Genomic DNA, 12,249 nt, shown 5'->3' with positions numbered 1-12,249 from the left:
AAATCAATAAAAGCAAATTCAAATATTCTGAGACACTTACAAAAGTTCTGGACATCATTTTCTCTTGGGCTGCTGCTGTGCAGGCCCAATATTTGATCTGAAGTGAAACTTGGAATTACAAAACTTAAAACCCAAAGTCTAGTAACCTCTAAATGGCCTGTGTAACTCCTTAGTTCTCATACCTGACACTGTGACTTAGTGGGAAAGGCAGAGAGCAGATTTCCAGCTATTGCAGACTTCTTCCATAGTGAACAATGAGCTACCAACTTCAGTCATGTGGTTCCAGCACAGACTTGGTTCAGGTCTTTGAACCTGAGTGTAGAAGTTTGACTCTCCATAGTGTGAATTGGAAATTTGGCCTCTTAGTAAGATAGGTTTGGAGGACCTTGGGTAACTGTGGGCTAGTCTATTTTTAATAGCTTCTCCTTTGTGCACATTTGGTTTAAATGCAGAGATACATAACTAACTAGTAGGAGTGGTCAACCTAGGGTAGAGCAAGAGAGCCACAGGAGAGGGACAGAGATCAAACTCATGCCGTCTGCCATTTTATGCTGCTTGAATTGACATGTTCTGCATGAATTTTAGTAATTCAAGAATAAAAACTATGGGTTGGGAAGGTGGCTCAGTGGTAGAGTGCCTGCCTTGAATGCATGAGGCCCTGGGTTCCATTCCTCAGCACCATATAAGCAGAAAAGTGCCCGAAAGTGGCTCTGTGGCTCAAGTGGTAGAGCTCTAGCTTTGAGGTGAAGAGCTGAGGGACATCGTCCAGGCCTGGAGTTCAAGCCCACGATTTCCCCCTCCAAAAAAAGAATAAAAATTAACATTACATATAGATTTTTTAATTGCCTCTTTGCTTCTGACAAAAATTAAAAGTAAAAATGAATTTAAATGGAAAGGCAGTATGGTAAGAGCAGGGAAAAGTAATGGAGAAATGATTGTGGACAGTTCCTGAAGTCCAATCAGGAGGCTTTATTTACCAACAATGGGAAATAAAATGAAACTATGTAACAAGAGAGGGCCTGCCTGCCTTTTCTCAGCAACAATGTAGCCCTGTCTGCTTTCCTTAGCAACAGCCCTGCCTGTCTTTCCTCATTTATGCCAGAGCCAAAGGGCTCAGTATACCATGACTAAGGGAGGATGTTAGAGCTGTCTTTGTAAGATGAAAAAGAACAAGCCCTGGATCCCTGGATATGTCTGGAAACCTAGAAAGCCTCTGGAGCCTTAAACTTTTAGGCCTTTAGATACCAGTCTTCCACAGAAATTAAACACTTAGAGAGAAAGCCAAGATGTGCTCTGAAGTATGTAGATTCCCTTACTCAAAGAACATAAAGACCTCCCAATGACACAATCCTCCCTGCAAACAACAGCCCTTCCTAGTGAGCCTCAGGGATTAGAAGGCACATTAATCTTTTCTACCTTCCAGAAACCAACCCACACCCTGAGGGCACCATGACAGCAGGAAGGGAGGGCTCATCCCTGTCACAAACCAAGGATGAAGCTCAGAGGAACACACATAATCTCATAATGTACTCAGACCTCCTAAAATTCCAACACCTTCCAGAAGGTGTTGGATCAAAAAGATCAAGCTGTCATGCCCAGCTCTAAAGCCCAAACTTCCCACCCAGTGTGAGCCCAATTGAGTGACATACAAGCCAAGTAAGGCTCTCTGATAAATTTCCTAAAACCATTAGACTCCATGCCAGCATGATGTTACTTGTCTTCTGGTGACAAAGCCCCGGGATCTTTCAAGAGAGAAGCTGTCATGACCTTAACTCCACCTGCCATGGGCAGTTCAGCAAGCTTTACTCTTTTGCTCCCTCAGCGACTGGTTTAATTTTGGGATAATCTCAACAACACAGTCTCCTAATACCACTGTCCCCAAGGGGAGACCCTCCGTCCAACCAAACAGTCAAACAAACTGGAGGTGTTCTTTGGGCAGGACAGACCAGCCTATTTCCAGGGGCTCCCCTTCCCCCTAGATGCCTTGGAAGGGGCATCTGCTCCCTCCAGCAGCAGACCTGCCATTCCTCCCAGACCTGCACTGACCACAGCAGCTTCTAGACAGCTGGACACTGCATGTCCAAGTTAGGAGAGGTGCTGTCTCCAAGTTCTATGATTCAGGAGATGCTAGGCAGTTTTTTGTGCTGCCAGGTGTGCCAGGTTGAGGACTCTGCAAAGCCAACCAGCAAGGTTTCACCTACCAGCCTGCCCAGTGTGCAGCTGACCAAGCCTGGTGTCTGCTTGGGCTCATGTATCCCTAGAACTGCAGAGTTAGGGAACCTTCAGATTCCCCCTGCCAGAGCCAGCATTGAATTGCCCACAAAGAGCGCCAACTGCTCCTGGTCCATTTACTGCTGTCTTTAGCAGTTTTCCCCCACTAGCATGGGACTCTCTGGTGCAACCAGTCTTAGTGGGATATGTCTGGGTAGCAAGCACGCATCACTTTTCATTTGTAAGCCAGCAGACTACTAATACAGGCTCATCATCTGCCCCGTGCCAACCTGGACAGCCCTGCCCCTCCCAGCTTCATTGCCCACCCTGTGTTTAGGGGCCCCCTGAGCTCAGGTTCTGCTCCCGAACCTGCCCATATATTCTGAAAAGAGCCCAGAGAAATACTTTTCCTTTTTTGTGCCCCAGAAGTCAGGCCACAGTGAGGCTTATTCAACCCCTGCCTTGCTCCAAGCATATCCTCCAACAGAAGAACACCCCCAGGCTCCACTGCAGACTTCTGATAGGTAAAACAAGAAGCTGTCCTTGTGCTGTCCATAGTCACTAGCCAACAGTCCTGTCAAAGGGGCATCTGCTAAGACCTCACAAGTGGATACAGGGGCTCTGACATCAAGACAGAGGCAGGCAACATCCATGCAGGTTGACTTTGGAGCAGCTCCACTTCCAGGTACAGACCTCGTGGCCTTTGAATCAGATCATGACATTGCAAAAGATCACAGCACACACTAGAAGAACCCAATAAGCAATGACCCTGTGCTCAAAAACCTGACAGAGGTGGGAAATCAGAGAGAGAGAGAGAGAGAGAGAGAGAGAGAGAGAGAGTCTAGCTGTGCTTTGATGCTGTTTCAATATCCTTTCCAAGAAAAGCATACTTTTATCTAGAAATAAAGAGGAAAACTTTGAACTCTAATATAGATCAATTAAACTTCCTACCATAAACAATCACAAAAGTGGAAACTGTGTGATAATAAATGTATGTATATAAATGTATATGTAATATAAATATGTAGGTATGTGTATGTATATTAAAATATACAATTTGAATATATATGTATAATGTATATATGTTTAAAGTACAGAGGGAAAAAAGCAATACATAGTATTTGAAGGAATAATAACCAATACCTTCCCAATTTTGATTGAACGCATGAACCCTTCTATGCAGGAATCTAGCAGCTCAAAAAGTCAATTAACATAATTGCCCAGGTCCACACTAAGACACATTTTAATTAAATAAAGACAGAAAACTTCCCAAAGCACAGAGACAACTCATCACACCCAAGTAACCTTCAATGATATTATGAAAAATTTCTCATGAGAAAATAGGTTAACTATTGGACAGCAAGGGCAACAAATTTAAAGTGCTAAAAGGACATATCGAAAACCCACCTTTCTAACAAATATACTTCTTCCAAATGTAAGAGATGAGCTAAGTACCTACCGATGGCTAAGGCCTATAATCCTAACTACTCAGGAAGGTGAATTGTGAGGATTGTGGCTCAAATCCAGCCTGGAACTTGTCTCTCAGGAGGAAGTTGTAGGACACAGGTGTCCTTGAGAAGGAGGGAGGCCTTGTGCAGGGCCATTGCTGGAACAAGACATAGGATAAGATGGCCATCAAGAATGGAGGCTATTAGCTAGTGTCACCACTGAAGCAATTTATAATATGCAGTAGTCCTCTAGAAAATCAGAGGATTTTGACCACTGTCCTAGTGGTTTCAGAAATGCCATGATAAAGACCAGAGCAACTTCAAACCCACCTGGAGTCCTTAGTAACAGTCTTTGAGGCCTAAGAGGTAGAGTGTCAATTTTGGCAGGCTATGATTGGTCCACTATTTCTGGGACCTCACTGGCCCAGACTCTGATTGGTCCATTTCCTCCATGATATCACTATGCCTGGTTGTGATTGCTCCAAGGTGTGAGGCCATGCAGGATATATAGGAAGCCACCATGTTCCAACCTATGTCAGTTAACAGATCTGGGAGATCTTGCTTGAGGACCCACTGGACTGACTCAAAGCTGATTGTTTTGCTTGTGGGGACTGGTTGTTGTTTGGATTTTGGTATTTCTTTTTACTGTTTCTGGGTTTTCCAATATTTTATTTAGTTTATTTTAGGCAGGGTTGCTACCTGCCATAATAGCAGAAGGATGGAAGAACACAAAGAATCAAGCTCAAGCTCCTTGAAGGAAGAGATCACCGAACAATACCAGATGAAAGAGCTCATTCACAAAGGTACCTATGGACAAGTGAAGCTGGCACATCCCCAACTCACAGACAAGGATGTGGCATTTAAAATACTCTAGAAGTGAGAGTCCTCATCATTGGATAAAGAATGAAGTGAACATTTTTAAGACGGTATGGCACAAACACATCATTAGGTTGTACTAAGTGATGGAGAACGAAGAGTATGTATGTCTCATCATGGAACTGGCCATTAGGGGATACCTCTTGGGGTGGATCTGAAAATCCTGCCATCAATATGAGGATTAAACCAGGAGGCTCATCATACAAATTGTAAGTGTTGTTCACCACCTATACCAAAACAGAATCACACACGACCTTAAGTCCAACAACATCCTATTGGACACCAAAGGCAATATCAAGGTCAGTGGTTTGAGTCTGAGCATCTGGCTCACCCCGGGGCAATTCCTAACAAATGTATGTGGTGCTGTGCTATTCTATCCCCCTGAAATATTCCTCGAAGGAAGAAATGATGCCAGGTGCAAGGGAGACTGAGATCTGAGGATCAGGGTTCAAAGCCAGCCCAGGTTGGCTCTACCATCTGAGCAGATTCATACTGATACCAAAGACTAATTTGAGGAGGAGATGGCAGAGGACAGAGTTGGCTAGCAAAATAGCTACCACTCTTCTCAGAACAAGCTGCTGAATTTGGGCCTAGGAACAGAGCAGTTCCAGCCAAGAGTGGAGAGCCCTAAGAGATATCAAAGATAACCTCACTTGAAAGCCAGGAGGCTGTTACTGGGATGGGAGAGATTTGTAGGGGGTCTACTAAAAAAAGATTTGTAAGTGGGACCCAAGAATGGAGATCAAAATATAGTTTGCCCAGCAACGCCCTCAGTCTATCCCAGAAGACAGGTGGACCAACTGTCTTAGGATGGATTCCAGACAAGGGGCACCTTGTACTGCACTGATAAACTGACATTGTAGTTATTAAAGCATATAATTTTTTTGCATTATATCAGTTCCTTGCACATGCAAAACGATTTGAATTATATTTAAACTACACCTTAGTCTTTAAAAATGTAGTTTGATTTATTTTATTCTATGTTATTCAAGATGAGTCTCATTATGTAGCCAAGACTGTTCTTAACTTCATAATTCTACTGCCTAGGTACAGATGTGTACCTCCATGTCATCCATCATACTATAAAATGCACCTTTTCTTAAGTGTTAATATTTTATTTATCCCTTGGCAGTACTGGGGTTTTGATTCAGATGCTGCTTGGTAAGCAAGTGCTCTACTCCTGCCCCAGTCCTTGCTCTTCATTTTACTTTAGATGAGCTCTTATTGTGTTATTTCGCTTGGGTCTTTATCAGACTGTGATTGTAATGTATTTTTCTGCTGGGAAGCTGACATCTAACTCAGATAGTTCAAACCCTTTTTGTCTTTTTATAGTTTTAGTAAATATATTTTTTTTATAATAAAGATGGTACACAGAGTCATTACAATTATATGTCATTTTAAAATTCAAAACCTTATTTTAAAAGAGTTAACATGCATATAATCACTAAAATTTATCTCTAGAAAAAATGACTACCAGAATAAACGTTTTTGGAGGCTGGGTCAGTGGCATTTGGTATTGTTCTCACTTCAGCTCTAGACAATGCTACATAGTTCAAGACCTGCATGGCCTAAATAAAACCAAGTAAAAAGTAAAAAAAAAAAATGATCCTTTATGGCACAGCTGTGGAAGATTTGAAATACTTTTGTACATTTTACTGACCATTTGTACATTTCTGTGGTGATGAAAGTGATATAGCAATTATGTTAGAATTTGACACATTCTTCTAACATAGCATAGCATTACCACATGACCCAGCAATTCCGTTGCTCATTGTATACCCAAAAGAACTGCAAACAAAAACCAATAGCTCACATGCCAACGATAACATCAGCAATGTTTACAATAGTCAGGAGTTGTAAACACCTGGAGTGTCCATCAGATGAATAGGTTTATAAAACGTGAGGTATGCATAAATGATGACTCATCCACAAAAGGCTGCAATTAATATATATCTGTCATCGATGGACACAAAAATAATCTATTATGTGAAATATATTGACTAAACCATTTCATAAGAGAAAAATGGAAGATTAAAAGTTTCTGGGGCAGGTCATTGGGGGTGATTAATACTCAATGATTGTGTGGATTCCATCATTATTGAAAAGAAAGTTCACGAACAGAGGTAATGCTTACAAAGTAGTGTGGATATAATTAATATCACTGAATTGTATTCCTTCCTAGCAATCATAAGGCCCTGTTTTCAACCCCCTGCACATCCAAATAAAGAAATGCTAAATCTTCCTTCTGTTACCTGCCTTGAGTGGTCGGTGCTCTTCTACTGTTATGATTGTATTCCTCAGAGGATCTCTGGTGGATCTCTGATGTTTATTCATTCTTTTACATATGACCCATCATTTGAATATTGAGGTTGAGTTTTAAAGGATTTGTGAATTAAAATGAGGGCAGTGGCTGTAGTTTAACTCGAGGCTAAAGAAGGAAGATCCCTATTCAGACAAGGCTGCATAGAAAGGTCATTTCCAAATCACCATACTAGTGCTGAAACTGGAGGGACAATTGCTTGTAAGCATTTACAAGTGAAAGAAAAGTAAGAGATAAGTTTCTGATAACATTAGATTTTGGTCATGTCAGTTTAGATTTAATATTTGCATGAATTTTAAAAATTTTTCCTTTCCCCTTACTTTCAGTATATTATTTTGAAATTTTGTAGTGTGTTCTTGTTTGCTGCATTTAAAAGAAACAGTTTTCCTTTGCATCATATTAACATTTTTTGTATTACATTGTGTTATTTATTTTTGAAAGTTTTTAGGGTTTTTTTTTTTCTCAATCTAGAGACTGGCCACTGCCTCAGAGATTTTGCTCAGTTCTGCCAACTGAGTCACAGCGCAACTTCCAGCTTCTTTCTTTTTGAAAAGTCTCAGGCAAAGCCCAGCACAACTAAGGAAGTTGAAATCTGATGCTCTTGGTTTGGAGCCAGTCTGAGCAGCAAAGTCTGAGGTTCTTTTATTTTCCATTGGTTGTGGGGCCTGAACTCTAGGCCTAGGCATTGTCCCTCAGCATTCCAGCTTAAGGTTAGCGCTCTATCAATTGAGCTGCAACACCATTTCCGGCTTTTTTTGTATATGTGGTTCTGAGGAAACAAATCCACGTCTCATGCATGCAAGGCAAGCACTCAACCACTGAGCCAACTTCCCAGCCGGAGTCTGAGATTCTTATCTCCAATTAATCACCAAAATGCTGGAGTGGTAGGACTCTAGCCTTGAGTAAAACAGGGCAAGTTCAATTCCTCGTACTGGTAATTACATGCACAAGTCTCATGGACATTTGGTAGGTCTAGCTTTGAACTGCAGCCCTTAGATTTCAGCCTCCTGGGTAGCTAGGATTTACAGGCATAAGTAACCAGCCTCTGTCTTATATTAATATTTTTAACCAGCTCTTCCCTTCAACCTCAATGCTTTTTTTATTGCAGTCAGTAGACTTAATCTTTGGGCCTCATTGCTGTTTCTTACCTATTTTTACGGAGGGTAGGGTTTGAACTCTTGGCCTGAGTGCTGTCTTTGAGCTCTTCAGCTTAAGGTGAATGCTCGAGTTCTTCACCCACAGTGTCACTTAAGGTTTTCTGGTGGTTAATTGGACATAAAAGTCTCATGAACTTTCCTTCCCAAGAAGGCTTTGAACCGTGATCTTCATACCTCAGCCTCCTGAGTAGCTAGGATTACAAGACAGAACCACAAGTGTCCTTGTGTTTCTTAGCTTTTTGGCTCAAGGATGATATTTACAACTTCCACAGCTCAGCTTTTAGCTTTTTTTCTGGCTTATGGACATAAGATTCTAATGTACTTTTCTGTGTAGTCTGGCTACAAACTGATCCTCAGATTTCAGATTCCTGAGGTACTCCAATTATACACATGAACCATAAAACCATTGCTCATTTTAAAATGTTAATATGTTCTTTTTTCCACTTAAAATTTTTTTTGCATTTTTAAAAAATTTTTATTGTATATGTGCTAGTCATGGGGCTACAAATCAGAGATTGGATACAATGCCAGAGCTTTACCTTCAAGACTAGTGGCTTACCAAATGAGCCAAAGGAAAGCTTGTAGATATACTTGTTTTGTCTTGGTGCTTGAACTAAGGCCCTAGGTGCTGTCCTAAAAAGTGATTACCCAGTTTGCCATTTAAGTCACAGCTCAACTCCATTTTTTTTTAATTCTTGGTAGTTAATAGGAGATGAGCCTTATGCGAAGCCCCGAATGAATCAGTTGCCTGAAATCTGAGGATCATGGTTCAAAGCCACCCAGGGCAGGAAAGTCCATGAGACTTTTAGCTCCAATTAATCAATGAAAAGTTGGGAGTGGTGGAGCTCTATCTTTGAACAAAACATTTTCAAGCCATAGGATAGCACACAGATGCACACAGAGAGAAAGCCTTATGGACTTTCTTGTATGGGCTAACTTTGACGCATGCTCCTCAGATTTCATCCTCTATTCATCCTCTCTCCGTTTAAAATTTTATTGATCCTGCGGCTTCACCACTGACTCTGGGACCTATATCTTAGCTTTCACAATCAATGATGGTGTTTTTAACACCTCTGCCACAGCTCAAGGTTTTGTGCTGTGTAACTGGAGATAAGAGTCTCAAGCAGCTTCCTCCCCTGGCTGACTTGACACTGCAATCCTCAGATGTCAGCCTCTTGTGTAGTAAGGATTACACACATGACCAGCAACATTTGGGTCATTTTAAAACTTTAATATGTGCTTGCTTCCACCTCCTTTTATTTTTATTATTTTTTTCATTTTTGCTTGGCCTGGGAGTAGAAATTGAATTTCAGATGCTCTCTCAGTGCATACATGGGAATAACCATAAGGTTTGGCTTTTGTGGGAAAGTTAATTGGAGAGAAGAGCTATGCCAGATTCAGGAGGCTGAAAATTGAAGAAAGTCCTTAATGCTCTCTTCTCTAATTAACCACTAAAGGCTAACTTGGACTTCCTATCACTGTACAATCACTCACGACTGACCTGGTCATCTACAGACACTTTCTTGTAAATGTCATCCTTTGAAAACCTGTACAATTCTATTTGTTCCTCATCTTAAGATCTAAACCTACATTGCGCTGATCTCATTTAGTCATGGAATACCAAATACGATAGGAAGACAAACCTGAGAGAGAGACATGCAATACAAAAGCAGAGCTTGCTCAGTTCCTCAGCACTCAAAGAGGGGAGGATGTGGAAGGGGGGGAGAACTTCATGAGCCTTTCTACTCTTTATTTTAGCAGTGGGTTTGTGGGAATGTGTGGTTTTATTTCAACATGAAAATATCTCAATGCATGGCGATCTTGCCTGATGGGTTTATATTTTCTGCATAAATGTTATGGAAACTCATACATAACTCTCTTTTCATCCTGCAGTAAAGGTCAAAGCAGCAGCAAACGGAGATGAAAACAGATGATCGCCAGAGTCACAACTTAAGAAGGTTTCAGAGAATGGGGATTTTCCCTTGACTCCTTTTCCACTTTCTTCTGATAGCTCGTAACTGTAGGGGTGATGTTGACAGTTGTTTGTAGGAATTCTTGTTTTTCTCCAGATTCAAGTCTTATCTCTGCTTAGTTTGCTTCTCTATGCAGTATTTGACTTGCTCAGCTCCTGCCTGATTGCATCAACGAACTCCTCTTTCAGCTTGGTTAGTTCTTTTCTCATCTCATCTAAAATATCCTGCTTCAGTCTGTCACAGTCAAGGCTTTCTGTCTGGACCCGGTCAGCACTGGGCTGGGACAAGGGTGTGGACTTATAATGGCTCATAGGACCTGTTGTCAAAAACAATCTGATTTTCCTTGGAGAATCTCATCTGGAGATGACGGGTGACTTGCTGCCATTCATTGTATTTGTTCTTTCCCAAGGTTTCCTGGTTGGTTCAGGTGTACTTGTTGATGAGACCTTAGAAGTTACGGGTTCTGATTCTTCATTTTTTGCTTCTATTGTTGATCCCTTTTTGGCCATTCTCCTCCTTCTGGCCATCAGGAGACTCATTTCCTCCATTAAGCTGCTACCTGCAAAGGGAACGGGTCCATTTCCACCACCCATGTCTGTTTTAGCTGACATGGAGTTCACATCTGTGAACACCGTGCAAAGAGGCATCTTCCACCCGTGACAATTTCCTAAGCTTGGCTCCAGCAATCACAGCTGCAAGTCCAGTTAAAGGACGATTGTCTTCTGAAAAGGATCCTTAAAAAAAAATCCGGATGCAGGAAGGGAGGGGCAGGAGGTGGTACAGGAGAGGGGCTTGATTAGGAAGAGGGCATGGGGGAGGAGGGCCAGAGGATAGCAGTGGGGGTGAAGGAGGAGGTTCTGGGGGAGGAGAGAATACAGAGGCCTGGGCTGGACCTGGTGGGAGTGTTGGAGGAGATGGAGGTGCAGGTGGTCCTAAGATAACACCCTGCGGGGCTGGAGCCTCCGACAGCTGAGAGGCTCCCTGAAAGCCTGGCTCAGAAGCAGAGGGGTCTCCCAGCTCAGAGTTTACAGGGGTCTCCACAAAGGCAGAGGTGGCATTACTCGGCACTCTGCTCTCTTGATCCCATTCCACTTGCTCCAGCTGCTCCATCTGCTCCCGCTCCAGCTGCTCCACCTCTCTCTTTCCAACCTCTCTCCAGCCTCTCTCTCTACCTTTCTCTCTCTGGTCTTTCCCTCTCCATTCTTTCTCTCTCCAGCCTGTCCCTCTCCAGCTCCTTCTGACGTTTCTGTTCTTGCAGTTGTCTTCTTTGGATGTCCAACTCTTCTTGGGATGGGCCATTTTGAACTTGATCAGGCAGTTGTGAATTTTATCTAGGCAATTTTGGTCCTGCCTCCTGTGAATTCAGCACTTCTAAGGCATGCATCATTGCACTTGCGAAGACATTAGCATCCTCTTTGCTGCCATAGTTAAGACTGTACACCTGCCTGGCATCTCGCCACTGGTGGAAGGTCTGTGTTGCTTGATTATACTTTAACCCTTTGGGGATGGCACAGCTGATCACCAACTGATGATCCTGGATCTTCCTGCCCAGCACTCTGAATGTGTTGTTGCCTGTATGGTGATAGATATGAACTCTGCTGAACCCAGTTGAACCACAGCTGGCACCCACTTTTATTGGCATCATCACAAACCAATGCAGTAACTCTTCCCTGACAGATACTCTGTTCACTCATTGAGGCGGCGGGCCTGATGGATGCAGCACTGGAGTGCGCTCCTCTGGGACGGCAGGGTTGGCTCATTCAGTGCTTCTCTGCTACACTGGCGGCCAGCTACTCCATCACCTGCTGTCGCACCGGCCAGGCCTGGGTTGCAGGGTAGGTGGGCCGCTTTGGCTGCCTGCTGCTGCCGCTGCTCCTGCACAGGCCCCTGAGGACCGCGAGGACCAAGAGGACTGCAGCCGTCCCAGCCATGGGAGGAGAGTGGGGCGTGCCACGAGGCGCTGGTGCGGGATGTGTGGAACACTCAGGCTCTGCCCTCGCCCTCGCCCTCCCCTACCGCTGTCGCCCTCCCCCTTTCTTCCCCTTTATAAGTAAACTTTTATATCTTACAAAAATAACTTTTAGCTGGGGACTGGTGGCTCATGCCTGAATCCTACTCAAGAGGCTGACATCGAGGATCACAGTTTGAAGCCAACATAGGTAGAAAAGTGGGTGAAATTCTTATCTCCACTACACTACCAAATATACTAGAAGTGTGGCTATGACTCAAGTAGTAAAGTGCTAGGCTTCATCAAATGATCTCAG

General features: G+C 43.0%; 1 pseudogene; it reads right to left on the bottom strand.

Annotated features, from left to right (window-relative positions):
• Nucleotides 1-9,993: 9,993 nt before the first annotated feature.
• Nucleotides 9,994-11,679, bottom strand: LOC122125053 (annotated as a pseudogene).
• Between the last annotated feature and the right edge of the window lie 570 nt (nt 11,680-12,249).

The sequence above is a fragment of the Dipodomys spectabilis genome, unplaced genomic scaffold (assembly GCF_019054845.1).
Source record: "Dipodomys spectabilis isolate Male_0828 unplaced genomic scaffold, ASM1905484v1 ptg000259l, whole genome shotgun sequence".
Taxonomy (NCBI): domain Eukaryota; kingdom Metazoa; phylum Chordata; class Mammalia; order Rodentia; family Heteromyidae; genus Dipodomys; species Dipodomys spectabilis.
This window is presented reverse-complemented; position numbering and strand designations above follow the sequence as displayed.